Source organism: Lutra lutra, chromosome 1 (assembly GCF_902655055.1).
Source record: "Lutra lutra chromosome 1, mLutLut1.2, whole genome shotgun sequence".
Taxonomy (NCBI): domain Eukaryota; kingdom Metazoa; phylum Chordata; class Mammalia; order Carnivora; family Mustelidae; genus Lutra; species Lutra lutra.
The window spans coordinates 117902446-117922327 of NC_062278.1; positions in this window are offsets into that span (position 1 = coordinate 117902446).

Below are 19882 nucleotides of genomic sequence, written 5' to 3' on the forward strand. Positions count from 1 at the left end.
GTCTACCAAAATAAATTTGGCACAAGATTTTAAAAACTTAAGTGAGGACATTGGAAAGGAGAGTAGAATTGGACATACTTTTTTTTTTTTTTTAGGAGTGGGCTGAAATTTGCCACTGAGCTTCCTAGCAGCCAATTCAAGGAGGGAAATACAATTAGTTACAAGACTGAAAGCACAGTCATAGTGAGGATAAACCAGTTGTATAGGACATCAACTCTTCTTGGTTCTAAGATCTGAGAGAAATTTCTCTCTTAGGTCTTCAGAAAGAATTTCTACTCTGTCATGTTCAATAACATCTTTTCAGAAAATACATTAACTTTCTTACACGGTCCCCCAGTGTTGGTCAGTGAATTGTGCATAGCACAAATTGACCCAGATCAAAAAACTGCAGTCCTCACCCGAAGTTCTCCTGCGGCCTTTATAAGCCAAGAGAACATTAGCAGAGTTGTTAGAACAGGACCTCTCTGCTGAGGGCCCATTGACTCCCGAGGTTTCTCAGGCCTGTTCTTGAGTTTGACAAATAACATTGATTTCAGGCAGTATCTCTCAATCATTTTAATGTAAATTCCAGTAGAGGCAGAGAAAAACAAATGCATGTAACCCAGGGGCCATGTGAGTCAAAGGTCCTCTGCCCACAGTGCAAATTGAGAATAAACTTAATGGGACATGTTCATCCTCTGGGCGTACCCCTACTCCACCTGTTCCCCCCCCCCATATCTCCATGCTTACTATCCTGGGACCATGGCAGGCAAAGACTAGCTAGGGTTGGTTTGGATGAAAACAGCCTTTCTTGGCTCCCAATGGCCCCACAGAATAAGGCTCAAACTCCTCCCCATGTTGTTCAAGGCTTTATGAGAACTGTCGCACCTCCTGCAGCCTCAACAGAGACTCTCTGCCCTCCTCATCCCCAAGTCAGGCCCCTAACACTCCCACCAGTCATTAAACTTTCTTTGTGCTGACACTTTCCAACCTTCTGTGTATGCCCTTTGCCTCTCTCCTCCCAAGTAAGTTTCTCTTCTGACATTTCTTCCATCCCCCAAGACTCAGCTCAAGGGTCACCAAAGCCAAACCTTCCCTACTTTTCCAGAAGACATAACCTCCACCTCTCCCCTAGCACTTGGTGAATGCCATGTTCACTCACACAGCCCTTGTTACCGAGTCCTGCCAGCCCTCAGTCTACAAGAAGAATTTGAGTTTCTGGGGGTTTAGGCCTCTCTCTCCAGCTTGACTAGGGACTTCTTTTTTTTTTTTTTTTTTTTTTTTTTAAAGATTTTATTTATTTATTTGACAGAGAGAGATCACAAGTAGAGAGGCAGGCAGAGAGAGAGAGAGGGAAGCAGGCTCCCTGCTGAGCAGAGAGCCCGATGTGGGACTCGATCCCAGGACCCTGAGATCATGACCTGAGCCGAAGGCAGCGGCTTAACCCACTGAGCCACCCAGGCGCCCCTTGACTAGGGACTTCTTGAGGGTGAATTCCTCAGCTCACAAGTCTCAGCTCTCTGGGGTCTCGGCCCTCCTCACACCCCCAGTAGAAGTTCAGGAGGTAACTGCAGAATTCACCTACAAGAGAGAGGGGCATAGTAGGGCTCTAGCAGGAGAGGAAAGACCTCAGGGGCGCCCTGTCCTGATGGGTGGGGAGGAAGCCAGCAGGCAGCGGGCCTACAGCTGGGGGAGCTGGGGAAGACAGGGATTTGTCCCCTCTCTGTCACAGCAGGGCTGGTCTGCATGGTAGCCAAAGGTGGGAGGGCGGGGGTGATTGCTTCTGGCATGCTTGGTGCTCATTTATGTTACTGCCATGTCTGCTTATCTAGCCAAAGCATTCTGATCACAATGGCCATCAAAGCTGGTTGATGTTTTTGAAATTCTGCATTCATGCAACACAAGCTTCAGCGTTCTATCCACCAGCTGCGCCCCGTGGTAATTAAAACAGTAGATGAGGTGAGCCCAGTGGATCCTCTGGGGACGAGGTGGGGCTCATTTTGTAAAAGGATACGGTTCAGCTTGCAGGGGGTGCTGGTTTAACTTCAGGGTTCCCACAGGGCGACTGTTGAGAACCCGCTGTGCCCAGGACCTTCTGCAGGGTTCCCCAACATTCCCCAGCACTTAGATATTTGGGCAGGTGCCTGCGAGTGTGTCCATGTGACACCCGTGCGTGAGAGTTTACTCGAGCCCTGGTGCCGGTTCCTGTGGGGCAGACGCGTGTCAGTGTCTGGACCCCTGACGGGTTCCCGAAGCCGGTGGCACACCTTCAGTGACGGCAGTGGGAGGGCGGACGGCTTCCATTTGCTCTTGTTCTTGAAGCACCTGGGAAGCTGGGCGGCTCCATGGATTGCTTGAGATTAACAAAGAGAGAGACATTTGTGTTTACGCCAGAGTCTCTGTGATGATCATTACTAAGGCTCTGTAATTTCTCTCGTGAGTACCCAAGCCGGCAGGCTGGGAATACTTTATTTTGACTGTCACCAGCTCCTCACAGAAGGGCTCTGTTAGCTTCTCCCAGACCTGGTATTTAGTTACTTGTCTCATTCTGAATGGCAGCTCAGGACCATGGAGGGCAGGTGCCCCTGAGACACAACTCCATGGGGGAGGCGTTTATAGAAAAGGGGGGGAAATGGAGCCCCCTGGAACTGTGGAAGGGGGATAGAGACCCCTAGAACTGTGGGAGGGGGGTGGGGGGAAGGGAGCCCCCAGGAACCATGGGAGGGGATGGAACCCCCAAGAACTGTGGGAGGGGGATGGATCCCCCAGGAACTGCAGGAGGAGGGGATGGAGCCCCCTGGAATTGTGGAGGAAGTTGGAGGCCCCTCCTGGAACTGTATGAGGAGGCAGGGACCCTAAGGGAAGGAGCCCAGGCCAGGCAGTTGTGAACTCCGGAGTCTGGGGTTTGGGGTCTGGGCCCAACCCACCATGTGATCTTGGAAAACTACTCACTTGTCTTGGGACCTGTTTTCTTCTTTGCAAAATGAAGGAGCTGAATGTATCATTTCTAAGGTTCCTCTGCCTACCAAGCTCAGGGACTGCTCCACAGAAGGGAATTCTTCTGCTGTTTGTGGTGGAAATCTTAGATTACTAAAAAATGGAGGGGACCTTAGCTCACCTACTAGCTCAATCTCCATACTTCCCAGAAGCCCCAGCGACTAGTTCAGAACAAGTCAAGGCAGGGTGGACAGAATATCTATCCCAAGTTAGATTAGAACCATCCTGGTCCCTTGATGCTGTCTTGAATGCATGTCATTTCTGAGAGGTGACAGAGCTCTTGTCCCATTAGCCTTGGCTAGGATTTAGCTCAGGCCTCAGCTCCTACACAGGCTCCCGTCCCTCTTTGAGTCCCCTCCCTCAGCACCAGGCTGACATTCCTACCAAGGCATACGAAGGCCTTGGGGTCTTGCTACGGAAAGGGTGGTCCTCAGCAAGGCAGCAGCAGTACCTGGGAGCTTGTTGGAAAGGCAAAATGTCAGGTCCCCCGCCCCCCAGGCACTTTAACTGGATCATCAGTAAGTCCTCAAGTGGCTCATCAGCACATTGATTTCAAAAGCCCTGTTTTAGGAACACCTGGTTCTACCCATTGGTCTGTCTCCCCAACTAGACATCGAGCTCTTTAAGGGTAGGGACCACTGCTGATTCATTTTTGAATCCCAGGGCTCACAGCAGTCCCCAATGCAGCACAGGGGCTCAACAAGAGTTGAATGAGTACATGAGGGCAATGAGTCTGCACAGTGAACTTGGCACCCAAGCAGAAAGGCAAGATTCGTTCTTGTTGGACAGAAAACAGTGGGGTTCTGGGAAAGAGTGCCCCCACTCTGAGGTGGGGGTTAAGGATTAGCCTGGTTGAAAGGGAGGGGCATGGCATGAAAAAGCATGAGAGGAGTGTGGAAAGGAAAGGAGGCAGGGAGGGAAAGATATCAAGGAGCCCAAAGATGGCTGGATCAGGGTGTTCTGGACAGATGCACCTGGACATCTCACACCCACCTCCTTCAACCCTGCTCTCCCGTTGTTCAGTCAACCCTGAATGCAGAGGCTCATGATGGCTGAGATGGGGGTTCTGGGACCGGAGGGACTGGGTTCAAATCGCCATCCCACCTCACTCAGGCTGGGGATCTGGGCCAAGATCCCGGGGGTCAGTTTCCTCATCTCCACAATGGAGGTCATAGAATTACCTTCTGCAAGGGGCCCCATGAGGATTTCATGAGCTAATACAGTGCACGGACACAGTTCTTGGCTCAAGGAAAGGACCCAATGTATGTGAAATGATTGTAAGCGGAAGAGGAAACTCTCCTCACTGGCTTGCGGCAGTCTGTCCAACCCAGGAGCCTGGATTCAAGCTCCATGTGCAGGCTCTGGGCCTGGGCTCTGGCACCAAGGCGCTATTCCCCCATACCCCATCGGCTCTCAAGGCCCACCCCAAAACCCTTCTCACGCTGGGGCCCCCAGATGTGTATTCATCAGAAGGGTTTTCCTGCTTATCCCAGGAACCCTCACTTCCCAGAGGAGAAGAGCATCCCTGCCACTCACCTCTTCTGACCGCAGGGCAGCTTCTCTGAGGAGCATGCGTGGATGGCTCCCATGTCCTGACACCAGAATGCCACTGGCCGCGTGTTGGCCGCTGACAACAGAGAGAGCCGGTCAGCACCAGCCAGGGGCTTCTTGGCGGAATCAGGACTGTGTCCTGGATTCTGCAGGGGGCCACCCACCTTGAGCCATGCAGTTGGCTCACGCTGTCGTCTGTGTGCGCGGCCCCTCCCTGGAACAGCTTGAGCAGATGTCCACAGTGTCCCTGTCGCCAAGCTCCTCAGCAATGCGTGGTGGGTTCCTTGTGAATAATTGGACACAGCGGGTGCCAAGTGGTCACAGAGTTGCTCTTTTGAAACAGTCCCTGCCATTTTAAATGATGCTCTGGGAAAAGGAATATTGATCTCCATCCCCAGCCATGGAGGTGAAGGGAGAGTGGGGGAGGGGGAAGACCCAAAAGGGCTCAGCTTGTCCCTTTCTGGGGGTCCTTTCCTAGTGCTTCAGGCCGCAAGCAGGTGTGCCTTCAGACCAGCACCAGGGACACCTTCTCCAAGAACTTGGTGACCAGAGGTGGGAGGAAGTGGCTGAGCGCGAGCCCAACACCGAAGGCAGCTGCAAATGCTTCATTCCAAACAGCCTGACAAATGTGCCTTGGGCATTGCCAGAGTCCTCAAGGAAAGGGCCCCTCTCCTCCCCACTCTCTCTGCCTAACGAGGCAGTTTTTTGCACATTTGGATGTGGCAGCTGAGAAACAGTGGCCCATTTATTCTTAATAAAGCTACTGAAAACTACCAGGAATTCCATAATGATGGCAGAAAAATTACATCTAAGTAAATGAAGAGAGGAATGATTTTTATTACCTTTCCTCAATGAATATGTAATTATCAGCTATAGAAGCACCTTCCCAGCTCAAAAAATGACCACCTTTTGTCCTTGTGAGAAGAAATCAGATTTGTGGTTATTTGGACGGGTTGGGCAGCCCAAGATCTTTGGGGTCAACTACCCTCGCCAGTCATCCCAAATTGCACTGGTCCATTTTTAAAAAGAAGGAGAGGGCTTCCAGGGGGACAGAAACTGCTGTGTCTGCCTCTTCGTCAGACAGCTAGAGGACCTTTCCCAGCCACCCCTGTCAAAAGGTGTGGCCTGGTGACTGAGTTCGGCAGGTGGAATGCTGGTGGAAGTGATGATCTCTGCTTCCTAGCCTGGTACATTCACAAGTCCCATGGGCAGTGTCCCCGCTCATGTCAAATCCACCGGTGGGTGGAGAAGTCTCCAAGCAGCGTGAGGACAGGACAGGAGCCCCATGAAGGAGGGACACTGGGACCCCGAGTGATATGTGGAGCCGAGTTCCCACCCTGCGTTCGATTGAGCTATAAGTAAGAAGTAAATGGGTCGAGGGACATTAAGGAGGGACGGGATGTAATGAGCACTGTGTATTATATAAGACTGATGAATCACTGAACTCTGCCTCTGGGGGAAAAAATACCTTATTGTACCACACTCAAAAAAGTTAAAAAATAAAAAAGACCGAGTTGGAGGGGAGTTGCAAGGGGTTGTGAATTGAGTATGGAGAATTGTTCCTAGAATTTTGATGCCAAGGCAAAAGATACATGTAAAGAGTCCCTAGATATGTGGAGAAGGGCCCATGACATTAAAGCATATTTTTAAATAATCAGTTATAAGAAAAGGAAGGGAAAAAAAGAAGTCCATGTGTCTTGTGTTAAAGCCACTGGAAGCTGTGGGGTCATCTGTTACAGCAGCAAGGCTCTCCCCCCCTCCCCGATAACTCTGGAGATGTGGGCCCCTGGAAAGCCCGCGTCCCCAGTGAGGCTGCCTCTCTGAGGTTCAGCTCTGGGCAAAACCAGCAAGTTGCCCAAATCCCCTCTTCCTGATTTCCCACTTCCAACAGCTCCTCCTTCCATTTTCTCCCAGACTGGTGCCCACCTCCTGTTCTACACTGGGTCCAAACCCCATCACACTCAGGTCTTAGTGATTCCACTGACCCAGGTAAGTCTGCATTTTCAAACAAGTTGTTAGAGGGCAACGCTGAACGTGAAGTCAAGAAGCCCTGAGAGCGGGAGCTCAGCCTGTGAGACAGGTCAGTGCAGGAGGTAATTAGGGTGACGGTCCTTCCAGGCCCTCTCAAATTACCCAGGCTCAGCCTCAGGTGGGAGGGCCAGGCTTAGAGACCTCTGGAGTGGCTTCCAACCCTAAGCATCTCCCACCCTGCCACCCCAGTCACTCTGCCACTCCCCATCACCACACCCAGCCCCCTTTGCTCCCCAGCCCTGTGCATTCCCAGATCGAGGGCCCTCTTAGCCTCTGTCATTTGGTAGCCCCTGGGCCCATGTGGAGTGAGGCTCTGACAAGCTCTGGGAGGCAAATAACACTGCCCGTTGACCTCCTAAGCCACGAAAGGAGCCACGTCTTGTTCATCAGACTCTGTACCAGGGCTTCTGACCCCTGGGAGGTTGGTTCTAGAATGAGACTGCATTCTTGAAGTTCACGGGGTCCTTCCAGGGTAAAGGGTCCGTGTCCTTCTCTCTCCTGTCCCCAAGGAGGCTCTGCCCAGGCCCTCTGGGTGTGCTGACAATGTACTGCCCATGGGGACGTCCTCTTCGGCAGCTTCCCCTGCTGCTGACTCTGGGCAGAGGTCTATTCTCACACAGCTTGTTTCCAGATAAGGACAGATGAAGAGAGTGGGAGGAAAAATTGGCTGAATACGTTAACTTTTAGATGTCTACAACACTCTGCAGGTCCTGGAGTAGGTCCATTAGCAGCATGGTACCAGGTCCTGGTACCATGGGTCCTGGGATCAAGCCCCGCATTGGGCTCTCTGCTCGGCAGGGAGCCTGCTTCCCACCCCGCTCTCTGCCTGCTTCTCTGCCTACTTGTGATCTCTGTCTGTCAAATAAATAAATAAAATCTTAAAAAAAAAAAAACAAAAAACAGCATCTCCACCCTGGAGGTGTTAGGGGGATGCATTGATTCCATGCTTTGGGACCTAGACCCATGCAGGGCATGCAGTAAGCCCCGTGTCAGTGTCTACTATAAGGATTGTCCATTTACCCACTCTTCTATCTATGATTTATTGGATTTCCAACTAGGCTGAAAGACCACACACGTCTGGCCTGCCGTCCCCTAGATCTCAGGATGGACCAGAAGTGCTCCAGTCTGGGCTATTGGCTCCCAGAGCAGGGGCGTGGGGCCTATGGATCTGTCCCTCTGCGCCTGTAGGTTTATACCACACGGACGGAGGCCACAGGCATCCGTGTGGCTTCTTCCTCTCTCACTCTCCTCCAGATTCTGCTGTGGAGGCCAGTGTCATGTCTCCAGCTTCCCTTACAACTTGGTCACTAAGGACCAGTGAAAAGAAGCACCAATACACAAAGGATGGTTTGGGCAGCTCTAAATAGTTCTAACCTGCATTCAAAGATCAGCCACCTCAAATGTCCATGACAGGATCACAGAATTTCAGAGTGCCTTGTAAAAACAAACAAAAAACCCACAAACCAAAAACCTAAGGAAAAAAAAAAAGCAATGAGTTTTTACCTCCTCCATCATTCGCCTGTGGCCTCACATAGGGCTGGATTGCTAACACCTGGTTTATGGAAAATCTTTAGCTCCTCGGACTTCTTGATAGATGGTTCATTGATTCTGCAAAGCTGAGTCTAAAATGGGGCTAGGCAAACAGAGGGACCAGAAGAGCCAAAGTGATTTCTGGAAAGGAGCAAAGTTGGAGGAAATGCAGCCCCTGCCTTCAAGACCTCCTTGGTTAATGGACGCTGCAGAATTGGTCAAAGGGGGACTTTCAGATCTGTAGCTGACAGATGGTAGAGAACCCAGAAATAGACCCACATGTACCTGGTCACCGAATTTGGACACGGGAGCCAAGGTGATCCAAAACAGTTAGCATTGCCGTCATTTAAAATGACACATCTAAGTTTTTGTCATATGCCTGTCTCCCCTCCCAGGCTGCAGGCCGGGGGAGGAAGAAGTCCACTTGCTAGGTCACAGCTATGTCCCCAACGCTTAATACAATGTCTGGCACAAACTCGAAGCTTAACAAATCTGTTTTGAAGGAAGGAAGGGGGGAAGGCTGGCGGGCAGGCTTTCTCAATCTTTCGGGGATGAATGGGACCTTTCTCCAAACCCAGGCTTCTGTCAACATCCATGTGGCTTATCCTTTTTTCTTCACACATACAAGATGTTACATGATGTTTCATTCATTTTATGACTCTTTTTGCTTTCAAAATGTGGTTTTTCCAGTTACAAAGACATGAATGTGGAAAGCAAACAGGGCTTTTGTGCCTTGGCTCTGGCGGGAAGAATCGGGTTGTTAGGATCTGCTCATCTTCGCTTAAGCTCTGAGGTTTAGTCAGGCCACAGACCCTTGGCAGCTCCTGGCTGAGGTCTGGGCTGGGACCGCTGTTGTCTCTGACAAGACCCTGGTTCCTGATGCATAGCCCGCCCAGATAATCTGGGATGATCTCATTTCAAGGTCTGTAAATTAATGACAGCTGTAAAGACCCTTTTTCCAAATAAGGTCATGTGCACAGGCTCTCGGGATTAGGACATGAACATATCTTTTTAGGGGTTACCATGAACCCACTATTCACATGCACCCCCAAACTCCCAACCAAGACCAACAGCTCTTACTGTGAACTTCCTAAGCTCACTGGGGCTTTAGCTCATGCTTGTCTTCCACAAAGCGCATTTCGCCAAACATCAAGCGATCTAATCCTCAATGAGGTCTGTGAGGTAAGTAATAGCATCCTATTTTAAACAAGAGGATTGGAGTGTTATCTCAAGATCACACAACCGGGTATTAGAGCTCAGGCTTGACTCCTGGCCCACGGGGCAGGAGCCGACAGGTTCTTTTCTCTCTTTAGTGAAAGGGGGGCTGTTTCATTTCCAAAGAGAAAGTTGAAGCACTCAGCTTGCTGCAGAAACATTGATGGAGATACTCTTCCTCCTCTCCCATTACCTCCTGCCAACCTCAAATCTAGGCTCTCCTCTGTCAAGCCACCTGTGCACAGAGCAAAAGCCCTGGCCTGGGCCGGGTCAGTCACCTCACATGTGAGGGGAGGTTTCATGGGTAATGCTCCTTTTAAGAAAGAAGGAATGAATGAATGATCTTTGTTAATCACACCACTGGAGGAGGGAGTTAGGCGTCTTATGGACTGACCAACATCAGGAAGAATTTTCTAGCAATTTGTATTGACTTCCAGTGGACTCACAGAGGAGGCTATGAGGGACCTGTCCCTGGTGGGGTTCAAGCAGGGTCCAGATGACCGCCTGTCTCCAGCCCTTACCCCAGGTGAGATGCGGCACTCCGTGACCCCTGAAGTTTCTGGCAGCTGTCAGGTCTCTCACCAGGTGGAAGAGGACATGAGCTGTAGCCAAAGCAGCACCTTCCCACCCCGTGACACGGGCAGCTCTCCCTGAGGATGATGCAGAGAAGCCGCAGGCACAGGAACACGCAAGAAGCAGACACCAAGACGCATTTAGATGTGCGAGATTTAGTGGGCAAATATCTGTGAAGAATAAAGAGGAGAGCACCAGGGACGGGGGAGACCTTTGTAAGCAGAGTGCAGGCTCAAGCGGAGAAGGAGAGGGCCCCCGGTTCTCAGGAGACCTGCGGCAGGAGATAGGAAAGTGGAGGCCTCCCTTCCCATGGGCTGCCCCCAGCCAAAGACCGAGCACAGCGAGGGGCCCAACACCAGTGTGACAAGGGACTCCCCATTGGGGGATCCTTGCTTTCCCCACTCCTTCCTGGGTAGGGGCTGTGCTGCCCGGAGCTTGCCTCTCCCAACCTTCCAGAGGGAGGCCTCTCTTGGCCCTACGTGGCACAGGGGAGCAGTGTCCTGGTCCTGGCTCGTGGCCCCAGCTTCCCTCCCTGTGACACTGGCTGGCTGGCTTGCTCTGGCTCTATTTCTGCTCCGAGGGAGGGAAACGTCAGGGGGCTGAGGGCTAGCCATCTGGGCTGTGAGCCTTGGAGAGAAGTGTTGGCACGGGGTGTGACCAGAGAACCATCCACCTCCCCTCAGTCTTTGGAAAGCGACTCACCCGCTCCACATGCTGAAAGAGATAGCTCCTCTTGGTGTGCCGGGGAACCTGGGGGCGATCAGCGGTGCTGTGCCAGAAGAGGGACCGGAGCCTGCCTTGACCCCCTGAGATGAGGGAAGTGGCAAACCTGGCCAGCACAGAGTCAGCCACACAGAGCCTCCACTGTGTGTCCGGTACTGCGATGGCCCAGAGAGATGGAGAATAAGGAGCTAGTTCTCGCCTTCTGGAACCCCAGGCCTTCATTTAGCAAACACTCCCTGAGCCCCTGCTATGTGCCAAGGATGGAGGCCACCCAGGCCCTGCTCCTGAGCTCAGGGACACCCGCCTCTGCCCTCCAGCGGCCTGCAGCCCCGGAGCTCTGGATCCTCCCCTTGACTACAAGGTAGGGAGTGAGAGAGGACCGCCAAGAGGTCAAGATGGCCTCGCTTCTGTGAGGGACTGTTCTGGATCAAGGCTGCTGTCTGCCCAGCATTTGTGCTGTGACTTCAGAGACGTCATCTGCTGTCCATGCGCAGGCAACTTTGATGGCCAGCATCCCAAGCAGGCCCAGGGGCGGATGTACTGGCCCTGAAACCCAGGCTCCATCCCACTCTAAGGGCCTCAGAAAAGCAGCCAGAGCAGGGGGATGGTTCTTTGTCCCCCAGCGGGGGTTCAGCCCAGTCTGAGGCTGGTGAACACATGGTCGTGCCAGCCATCACCCATTACACGAAAATTTGGGGCTCACGTGGGATTATGGATCAAAGCTCCTACTTTTTAAGCCTTGGTGCTATTCCCGGGACACTCGGCATTCCAGCCAGTGAAATGCTGTGATTGACAGGGAAGAATGTCCTTGGGTCCAGGCCAGGGACCATGCCAATGACCCTATTCCAGGGCTGGCGATTTCACAGATCCTCCCATCTTTAGAGGAGAGATGGTTGAAAGCAGCATTGGATACCATTAACCATTTTTGTGGGCTGGGGGCACGGGTGGTTACACACAAGGCTGCCTTACCAGAAGTTCTGTCTCCTCCCCAGACTTCTCAGAGGGTGCTCTTGGCTGGAGCACCTAGCCTGGGAGCACCCAGTCACAGCAGACGAAAGCATCTCAGACAGCTTTATGTCCACGATATTGAATCTGGCTGCTTTCTACCACTGGCGATGCAGCTCTCCTGGGGGTTCAGATCATTTTCACAGCTTTTAAGTTTCCTCTCTCAGATCAACCAAAATATGTGATAGGAAATGACTCAGCGTTGAATTGGCCCAGTATCTGACATCAGATATTTAAACCAGCAAAGAAGCGTACTTAAGAAAATATATGGAGAACACAAGGCTTGCTTTGCTATATGGAAATCGTTCCTCCCTCCAAGGTTCCTTTAGCATCTTCAGAGTGAGGGGAGGTTTCAAAAGAAACAGCTAATTCTCCAGGAGGCGAAAACTCGGGATGAAGATAGGATCTCTAGCAGGAAATGAATGGGGCATTTCATAAAAGTGCTTTTCACTCAGACCGCTGCCTAGAAGGTACAGAGCCCAGGAAACCAGGCCTGGATGACCCCAATTACTGGTTACCCCGGGCCTTGGGGCCGAGACTCGTCTCTTGATGGTATCTCACGCCCAGGGGCATTGTGATCTCACCGCAGTCTTATGTGCTGTCATGTCCTCACCACACCGTAAAGGGCTCCTGGAGAGGCTGCCTGAGCACAGCTGTCACCCTCGGTGTTTCTGAGGTTGACCTCGGAGGCCCGAGGAAGTGCCTTCTGACTAGGCCAGACCCAGCCGGCTTCTCTCCCCACACCTTCCCTGCACCTGAGTTCTCACCTGAAACTCGCTCCTAATCAGAGACTAGAGGGGCCACAGGCAGCAAACAGCTCTCTGCCCTCCCCACCTTCCATCATCCATTCTCTCCTCCGTATCGCCAAGAATCATCCAGAATATGAATGGCTGCAGCAGGGGCTTCGGGGGGCTCATGCCTCGTGAGGGAACTCGGTCAGTCCTCCGGGCAGCGCCTATGGTTGAATCTGGCTTTGCAACATTAGGGGCCAAGACTTGTCCTCCTCTCCTCTCCACTCCCTCACGGCTCAGGGCTCTGCCTCTGGCAGCCACTTGGGAATCCAAACCCTTCTATCCCACAGCTCTTCCAGGGCCCTGGCTATTCGACACTTTTTTTCTCCATAATTCTGACCCCAAAATGCCGCTGATTCTTCTCAAATCATTCAGCCATCTGTTCCCATCACCTGGACTTCAGGAGCTGACCTGTTCTTCCTTTGTGTCCAAGCGCCTCCCCCACCCCACCTCCAAAGCCTATGTCCTTCTCTCCATAGATCTCGTACCAGATCAACACATAGTACACGCCGATGACGCAGTGCCCAGCAAACCCAGAAACCTCTGCCAGAGGCCACGTCAAGGATGGCTCACATTCTTCTGAGGCCCTTCGGATGATTTTGAGGGGATCAGTAACAATCTTCAGGATCCAACAAGTGCTATGAAGGCCTCGTAGCAAATGCAAACCGAACACAGACAACTCCTGGGCTCCGCCACCCACAGTGCATAAACGAGCCCATGACAGATGTCCTCTGGGACCCGAGTCTCAGCAGGGAACCCCAGACCTCAACCGTCAGGGCCCTGAGGCCTATTTTCTGACAGTAGCTTAGATGGTAAGGGATTTTCAAAAATTGCTCAGAGTGGAATCTTTTTTGTAAATGAACTTTCACAAGAATATAAAACAGCTCCGGCAATCTTCATAAGGACACTCCGGCAGGAGGCCTAAGCCCCGCAACTGGGCTTCACTTAACCCCTTCCAGACTTCTGGGAAGCTTCCTCGGTATCCTGGGGTTCTTTGGAACACAGTGTGAGAACCGCCACTCCCGTCTCTCTCTGTAACCTGGATTTGTGGAACCAGCAAAATAGCCAAACAACTGCTAACTCACAAGTCTTGCAGCTACTAGAAAATAGGACAGCTCAGACTGGGAGAGCTCTGGCATTGGTCATAGCCACAGGCATCATCTGGGTGGACTCTCTCACTGGACAGGGAAGGAAGGAGATAGTAAACCCGGATAAGAGGAGGAGCCCATGGGAGTGCACAGCAGGTGGTAGCAGAGCAGACAACAACCCAGGGCAGAGGAGGAGGAGGGGTCCTCACCAAATGAGAGGTGGGAAGGCCCTCCTGAAGCCACACTGAGGCCCGGGCAATGTGGCTGCCGGAGACCTGTGCTGTCCCGTGTGGGGCTCCCTCAGGGTCCGCTGCCCCACTGGTGGGCCTCGGGACCAACTACCATGCTCCATGTGCTCTGCCCGGGCCGCTGTTGGACCACGGCCTCCCAGCCTCGTCCCTCGGCTGGCTTATTCTGTCTCCATCTCCTCAGCATCCTCCTCTCCATAAGTTCATCTGCTCTATCTTGAAGAGCCTGAACCATCCATTATCTCTCAAATAACACATACAATTCTGGGGTGAATTTGTCTGTTTCTTTTAAATTGTCTCATGTAGGGGTGCTTGGGTGGCTCAGTGGGTTAAAGCCTCTGCCTTTGGCTCAAGTCATGATCCTAGGGTCCTGGGATCGAGCCCCACATTGGGCTCTCTGCTTGGCAGGAAGCCTGCTTCCTCCTCTCTCTGCCTGCCTCTCTGCCTACTTGTGATCTCCGTCTGTCAAATACATAAATAAAATCTTTTAAAAAAATAAATTGTCTCATGTATTGGCATGGATTTCTTCCTAACACCCTCCTGTCAGCCTTGCGGGGTCTGCAGCAGTCACGGCGATGACACTTTCCTCATCTCTGATGTGGTCATTTGAGCCTTTTCATGTTCTCTAGCAGTCTTGGGGGTGGTTGGTCTACTTCATTGATTTTTGCAAAGATCGCTCTATTTCATTAATTGATGCTCCTTATCATTTTCCCCTTCTATTTTCTTTAAGTTTACTCTTGTATTTTTGCTGATTTCTTGAGTTAGAGGCTCATCTCCTTCATTTTCAGGCTACTTTTTTTTTTTTAACTAACAGTTTTATTAGGATGTAATTCACATATCATGTTAATCCACCCATTTTTAAAAGATTATTTATTTATTTTTGGGAGAGAGAGCACGAGCAAGGGGAGGGGTAGAAGGAGAGGGGAAGCAGGCTCCCTGCCGAGCAAGGAGCCCGATTCGGGACTCGATCCCAGGACCCCCAGATGATGGTTTTACAGTCCACTATGGAACATTTTACCACACCCAAAGGTAAACCTATACCCATTCTCCTCTCATGTCTTCTGTGCCCCCACCCTTAACCCCAGGCAACCGCACATCTCCCTTCTGTCTCTATGCACTGAGCTCATCTGCACATCTTATGTAAATGGAATTAGACAACACAGGGGCTTTGGCAATGGGCTCCTCTCATGCAGCATAAAGACTGTGAGGTTTAGCCCTGTCATGGCAGGGACTGTGCTCCATTGCTTTTCATTACCCCATAATATTCCACTGTGTGGACGGAACACCGTGTGTTTACCCATTCATCAGTTGAGGGACACGGAGGTGGTTTCCACATTTTGGCTACTATAGATAACGCTGCTGTGAACATTCATGGACAAGTTTTCACGTGGCCGTATGTGTTCATGCGTTTGGTGTGCATGCCCATACGTGACACTGTGATCATACACGGTAACTCTGTGGTAAGCTGTTTGAGGGACAGCCACACTGTTTTTTTAAAGTGATGGTACAATTTTACGTTACCGCCAGTGGTGTGTGAGGGCTTCGAATTCTGAACGTTGTCATCAACATTGGTACTACCTGTTTGATGGTATAGCCAGGCTAGTGGGCGTGCGCTGGTGTCTCATGGTGGTTCCGATTTGTATTTCCCTGAAGGTCAGGGATATGAACCCATCGCCATACACCATTTCAACGTGCTCACGGGCCACATGCGCAACTTCTTTGGAGAAATGTCTATTCAAGCCCTTTGTTTATTTTTTAAAATTGGGTTCTTTTTCTTTTATTATTGAGTTGTAATAGTTTTTATATGTCCTGTGTATAAGTCCCTTATCTAATATGAGATTTGCAAAAAGTTTCTCTCATTCTGTGGTTTGTCTTTTTACTTTCTTTTTTTTGTTTTTAATATTTTATTTATTTATTTGATAGACAGATCACAAGTAGGCAGAGAGGCAGGCAGAGAAAGAGAGGAGGAAGCAGACCTCCTGCTGAGCAGAGAGCCTGATTCGGGGCTCGATCCCAGGACCCTGAGATCATGACCTGAGCTGAAGGCAGAGGCTTCAACCCACTGAGCCATCCAGACCCCCCCTACTTTCTTTATTTTTTTAAGATAGATTTTATTTTACTTGAGAGAGAAAGAGCGGGGAGAAGGCAGAGGAGCAAATCTTCAAGCAGACTCCCCATCGAGCTCAGAGTCCAGCTGGGGAGCTCGATGTGATGACGCTGAGATCATGACCTGAGCTGAAACCAAGGGTCAGTCAACCAACTGAGGCACTCAGGTGCCCCTATACAAGCTGCTTTGAAAATATATTGTATAAAGTTATCCCTTTCCCTCTAAGTACCATTTTACGTGTATCCCACTACTTAATATGTAAAGTATTAATTATGATCCAATTGTTCATATCTTCAAAAATTTAGTATTATTTCTTCTTTGATCCATGGATTTTTTTTTTTTTTTTACAGATTTTATTTATTTATTTGACAGAGAGAGAGATCACAAGTAGGCAGAGAAGCAGGCAGAGAGAGAGGGAGAAGCAGGCTTCTTGCTGAGCAGACAGCCCGATACGGGGCTTGATCCTAAGACCCTGGGATCATGACCTGAGCCAAAGGCAGAGACTTAACCCACTGAGCCACCCAGGCGCCCCTGATCCATGGATTATTTTCAAGTCAGTTCTTAAATACCCAAAAAACATTGGTGTACTGATAATATATATTGATTTTTAGTTTTATGATATTGTGGTCCAAGAGTGAGAACAATGGTTATTAAATCTTATTGGATTTATCGGGTCTATCTTTATTGAGTTAACACTAGAGCCTGGCTATCTTTTCAGAGCAGCACCTAGACAGTTTCTTCATGTTCTTTGCAGCTGCTTAGCAGTCCTTTGGGTAGACACACGACAGTCTACTTAACCAGTCCTTGAAGAAGGATCTGGATTGTTACCAGAGTTTCAGTATTACAAATAAATTGCCACAAACAACCCCGTCTGTATGTCCTTTTGACTGTGTGCAGTTCCTTATTAATTTTAGACACACTCGCATTCTCTGTTTGACTTACCATCACCCCGGCTTCCTGGAACTCTGCTCATTCTCTTTATTATGTCTTTGGACCCTTGAGTACGGAGGGTATTTTCCTCATCTTCCCTGTGTCTTGTGTGTTCCGCAAAGCCTAGATTATGGACTAGACCACCCAGAGTATTGCTGTATTTACTTTTCCAGGCAAATCAAAAATATCAGCAGCCTGGGACCCATTTTTTATTAAGCTTTCTGGTATGGGACTCCTTTAGACTTCTGGGTAGTATAAACTCAAACTTAAATCTATGGGAGACACAGGCCGTGAGTTTTTATTTCCCAGGGGAGGATTTTTCCCTCCGAGCCCACGCAGAGACAGACATGATTTCTTGTTCTCTGGCTGAGCCAGCAGATAGGTTCTTTCCTGATCTCTACTTTCCCTGAGGGTATAACCCTTGGAGAATGCCAGCTGCAAGCGGGGGCGGGGGGGGGGTGTCTCATTCTAACTCCTTCCCTCATGTGGCCCAAGGTCTCATTTCCTGCCCCCAAGTGGCCATGAGAGCCCGGCCCTCGGTGACTGAAACAGGCAGCATGGTGCCCACCGCACCTGCCTTGACCTTGGCGGCTCCCACAAGGGCGCCCGACTCTGTTCCCTGGGCTGGCGCTGGGCGTTCCTCCGACCTGCCACAGGTCCTCGTCCCCTCTTCGCTTCGGAAGGCTGGTGATTTTCCTTTCTTGCTGGCACACGGGGATACTCATTTACAATAATTTTTGTTGTATTTTATCCAGACGCTTGTGGCAGAAGAAGTGATGTTTATCCATCATTTTCCTACAGTCCATTTTGTCCCTGGATCTTACAGAGATGCCTATCAACACTACATACCACCCACGGACCACGGTCCCTGTCTGGCAAACACAAGCAACTATTTCTCTGAACTGTGGTGTGTGGGGCCAGTGGGGAATCACACAGATTCTAAAGCCTTCCAGGGCTCAATGCTGCTAGTTTTGTAATGCCTCTGCTCCGGCTAGGATTCGAGCAATATCCTTTTGTCTTTCCATTGTGCTGCCATTGTTCACCTCCTATTCCGGTTAAAGAATCATATGGATTATGGATTTTTAATCAAAACCACCTAATACCTATTTTTGAAATAGCCAAGGATGGTCTCATTTTAATCCCCATATTTTCAGATGGAACATGAAATTAAGAGAATTTAACCAACATACTTTAGGCTGCATTGGTGGGAAAACTTTGATCAATAGTGACGGGCTTTTTCTGCCTCCCCACACAAGCAGTGAGTGATTGGAGTTTTTTATTAACATTTCTGCCCTTTTGTTCTTTATCATTAGGCGCTATGAAGCTGTTTTTCAATGTCAGTTTATTATCTATAAACAGGATGATATTCTGTACTCTCTTTGATCTTAGAACATTTTCCCTCTACCTTTCCCTGACATGTAGGATTTATGTATCGCTGATATTCCCCTAATCTACTGACAATGGACTTGAGAGGGGGCGCAAGCAATATTTCTTATGCTGAAGAGTGGTATAAAGGCTCACTCACGATGGAAATACTTCCGTTCTTTGGGCAGATGATTTATGTCACAAGATGCTACAAACAGACTAGGAGACAGTCCGGATCAGGGTAGGAGGTCCTATTGACAAGCTGATGTTTCCCAGTTCTCCTGAAAATGTATCTGCTGCGAGTCATTGGACGGGTCTTTATGGTGATGGAAGTGGTTGGGGAAGTCAGGGAATAGAATAGAACAGCAAAATGGTCAGTCGTTTTGTGACTTACATAACAAGCTTTGTTCAAAAGCCTTGATCTAGTGAGGGAACATAAAGCTCCAACCCAATATGAAGCAAGCATCTTGACATTGGACCAGTCTTTGTTTCTTCTGTATTATCCCAGGACATAGAGAGTAACCAGTGCTCAGATAAGGGTCCCATCATAGGTCCGAGACTTGTCAGACCCTTGGAACTAGACCCTCTCCTGTGTGACCCGCTACCTCTTTTGCAAATTTGCTTCTGAGCTCTAAGAACTAAATACAGTCCTCTAAAGAGAACAAGAACTTTAATAACCCAGAGTCAGCAGGGGAAATGCTGAGTGAAGGGGCAGAAAATTCAAAAAGTCACTCACAAACAAAAAGATGTGTTCAAATGAGATGCCATTTCCAACTGTTCCATCATGCCTGCCCAAGAAAGATGAACGCTGTGCTAACTTATCAGTCAGCTCGAGATGCATCTGCTCCACCATAATTATCCGACACTTAGGAGAACTGACCTGGAAGGCGAGTACAAGAATCGCATAAGCCATTCTGAAGGCACAGCGTTTTTAATTCCATTCCCTTGGGGAAGCTGAAAGACAGGCCACTATAATTTGCATAGGCTGGAAGTAATTTGATTTTGTTAAGTTTCTTTCAATACATGAGATGACAGGATCATAAAATCTCAAGGTTGGAAGGGAACATAAAGATTGTTTAGTCCCTCCAATTTAGGGATCTCATTCACAATATCCCTACCAACAGTTACCCAAGCTCTGTTTCAAGAGCTCGGTGAGGGGGAGTTTAAGGGACCATCCTTTCCCCACTATGGGGAGGCAGAGATTTCCCAGGGAATGTCACCATTTTCCAAAAACCAAGTTTTCTACAAATTCATTCTTTTTTTTTTTTTTCCATTTTTGGCTATTTATTTATTTGTTTAAAATTCACAGTTCTAATTCGGAGGGATTAAAACTTCTTTTTTTTTTAAATATTGGAAAACAATAGCTCTTAGGAGACTAGCTCAGACATTGACATTTTTCTCCTTGCTGTGAACTTGTCTACTCTTTTTTTTTTAATTTATTTATTTGTCAGAGAGAGAGAGAGAGAGAGAGAGAGCAAGCATTGGCAGATGGAGGCAGAGGGAGAAGCAGGTTCCCTGCTGAGCAAGGAACCCGATGTGGGACTCGATCCCAGGACGCTGGGATCATGACCTGAGCCGAAGGCAGCCACTTAACCAACTGAGCCACCCAGGCGTCCCTTTTTTTTTCTTTCTTTTAATTACCTGGTGGTGGGTATTAAGGAGGGCATGTGTTGCATGGAGCATGGGGTGTGGTGCATAAACAATGAATCTTGGAACACTACAAATTCATTCTAAGCCATTGTAGCAGGT